Raw genomic sequence first — 3,359 nt, 5'->3', positions numbered from 1 at the left:
CAATTTAAGATCATCAAGTAACCAAGACTTCGTATAGCCTGAAACATGGTAAAACTAAGGTCTGAGTGATGGATGGATCAGTACTTGGCATAGCCTGGGTCTAATGAATTTGGAGAGTAGTTCATTTCGCAGCCGCGTCGCACATTTCTATATTACCAAAGGGTGGAACTACGCTTATTTGTTTGTTCAACTGGACGGTTGGTGATTGATTGTTGTGTGGCTTTTTTGAACAGGAGCCAACCTAGGATTAAAACAGAACAAATGGCTGCCAGAGACTTGGTTTGGTAACAGCTGACGGATGGGGTCGAAATCACCTACCAAATTCATAGAGAAAGCTATTTGTATCAACCTTAACTCAAAACCTAGAAGTTCTTGACATCTTGGTCAAGTTATTAAGGTGTTGCGTTGACGAGTCACTGGACCCAGGTTTGAGTTCAGCTCAGGGCTACCCCCTGATTCACTACACTATGAATACAAGGACTGGCCATCCATGATGTCATAATGATAGTTAAACCAGGTTTCTAGGTATATAGTATATTCTAGAATTCATCCATGATGCACAAGATTAGTTTAACACAGTTTCTAGGTATATATAGTATATTCTAGAATTCATCCATGATGTAATATGATAGTTTAACCAGATGTTTCGTAGCGCTAGATATAGTATATTCTAGAATTCATCCATGATGTCAATGATAGTATTACCAGGTTTCTAGGCTATATAGTATATTCTAGAATTCATCCATGATGTCAATGATAGTATATCCAGGTTTCTAGGATATATAGTATATTCTACAATTGCCAGTGAAGATTTCCTGTTGGGGTCAAATTGTTCGAGCTGTTGATAAGTCATTGTATAATATTCAGCCAATTTATTTTCATGCCATTACATCAATATAGCCCAACCAGAAGAGAATAAACTCTTCCTGAACCACCTCGTCCTGCTGGCCATCGTAAATTCTGACGTTGCTGGTAATAGGCTACACAAGCAGTCAGCAACCTACATTTGGGGTGCAAATTTATCTTACCATTTATACCATTTATACTGCCAGTTATGATTTTAATATTCACATTTTCATGGAACAGTTTCATTTCATTGATAATAGTATCTCAAAATCATTGTCTGTGATTAATCTACATTCTATCTAAATGGAAAATTATACAAATCTAAAAGTAACTTTTATTGCCAACTATGTAAAAAAAATGTGCCTACATAAAGCCAATAAATGGTCTCATAGCAAAGGGTCTGAATAGTTGGGTAAATAAGGTATTTCTGTTTTTTACCTGTTTTCACTTTGTCATTATGGGCTGTTGATGACACCCCTCTGAAACAAGATAACCATCAGAAAAAAAACTCTTCCTTTGCCTACTCCTCCCGCTGCTGCTTGCCTTCGTAAATTCTGATGTTATGCTCCTAAAGTTTCTGGTAATAGACTAAACCAGCAGTCATTATGCTCCTATAGTTTCTGGTAATAGGCTACACCAGCAGTCGTTATGCTCCTATCGTTTTTGGTAATAGGCTACACCAGCAGTCGTTATGCTCCTATAGTTTCTGGTAATAGGCTACACCAGCAGTCGTTATGCTCCTATAGTTTCTGGTAATAGGTACACAGCAGTCGTTATGCTCCTATAGTTTCTGGTAATAGGCTACACAGCAGTCGTTATGCTCCTATAGTTTCTGGTAATAGGCTACACCAGCAGTCTTATGCTCCTATAGTTTCTGGTAATAGGCTACAACGCAGTCGTTATGCTCTATAGTTTCTGGTAATAGGCTACACAGCAGTCGTTATGCTCCTATAGTTTCTGGTAATAGGCTACAAGCAGTCGTTATGCTCCTATAGTTTCTGGTAATAGGCTACACAGCAGTCGTTATGCTCCTATAGTTTCTGGTATAGGCTACACAGCAGTCGTTATGCTCCTATAGTTTCTGGTAATAGGCTAACCAGCAGTCGTTATGCTCCTATAGTTTCTGGTAATAGGCTACACCAGCAGTCGTTATGCTCCTATAGTTTCTGGTATAGGCTACACCAGCAGTCGTTATGCTCCTATAGTTTCTGGTAATAGGCTACACCAGCAGTCGTTATGCTCCTATAGTTTCTGGTAATAGGCTACACCAGCAGTCGTTATGCTCCTATAGTTTCTGGTAATAGGCTACAACAACAGTCAGCAACCTTTTCCATTTGGTGCCAAGTTATCTGACCATTTCTACTGATCTGGTGCCAGTTGTGATTTTCATATTCACATTTTATTGGAACAGTTTCATTTAATTTATAATAGTAATAATAATTATAATTGTCTTTGTATCTCAACATCATTCTCTGTGGTTAATCTACATTCTATTTAAATGAAAATTATAAAGAAACATTTTTATTGACATTGCTAAGTTTAAAAAAAATAACCTACATAAAGCCCAATTTCTTTTCCATTGATAAGTAAAAAAACTTTTAAAAAACTACATAAAGCCAACAAATAAAAACATTGAATTCTGCAGGTTGAAAATATCCTAATAAAAATAAATATCCTATAAATCACATTGGCTGCACATGACCTGTCTACAACGAACTTAAAACATTTGTATCAACTATCAACTGGGTTGGCTTAAACTTGTTATAGCAAGCTTGTAACATTGTATAAAATATTCTGGGCCCTCAGTTTCCCGGGCCAGTGAGTTCGGGACAGACACAGCTGTAGGCTATTTGTGCAAAGGATAACAAGTAATCAGGTATTTTATGACATTTCCACTGGATCAGAGCATTACATTTTTCCCTTTAATGCTGAGTGGTTATCGAAAGGGCGAGAGCTGAAAACGAAACGAAAATACTTTGAGGAACTATTGTCATTCGCAATTGATTTTGATCAGACTTTGTTTATGCTCCACAACTCATTAGTGGTGCAGTGTTAAGACAATCAGAGATACTATCAGACATCCCAAATGTAATTTTGACTATAATTACTCTTCCCTGAAGGAGGGAAACGAGGTACAACACCTGTTTGGCCCCACCCTTTCCTGGGTTGGCGTAGAGCGGTATTACATTTAAGGAATAAATCCGAGCCTCACGCTCATCACCTGTGGATGGCGGTGGTTCCAGCGAGGCGTGGATTTAATAGTATGTTGTACCTAGTTCCTCTCCTTCAGGGAACAGTAGATATAGTCATAACGTGTGGATTTAATAGTATATTGTACCTAGTTTCCCTCCTTCAGGGAACAGTAGTTATAGTCATAACATGTGGATTTGATAGTATATTGTACCTAGTTTCCCTCCTTCAGGGAACAGTAGTTATAGTCATAACATGTGGATTTAATAGTATGTTGTACCTAGTTTCCCTCCTTCAGGGAACAGTAGTTATAGTCATAACGT

The sequence above is a fragment of the Salvelinus sp. IW2-2015 genome, linkage group LG20 (genome assembly GCF_002910315.2).
Source record: "Salvelinus sp. IW2-2015 linkage group LG20, ASM291031v2, whole genome shotgun sequence".
NCBI lineage: Eukaryota > Metazoa > Chordata > Actinopteri > Salmoniformes > Salmonidae > Salvelinus > Salvelinus sp. IW2-2015.
The sequence above is the reverse complement of the archived record's forward strand: the minus strand, read 5'-3'. Positions refer to the sequence as shown.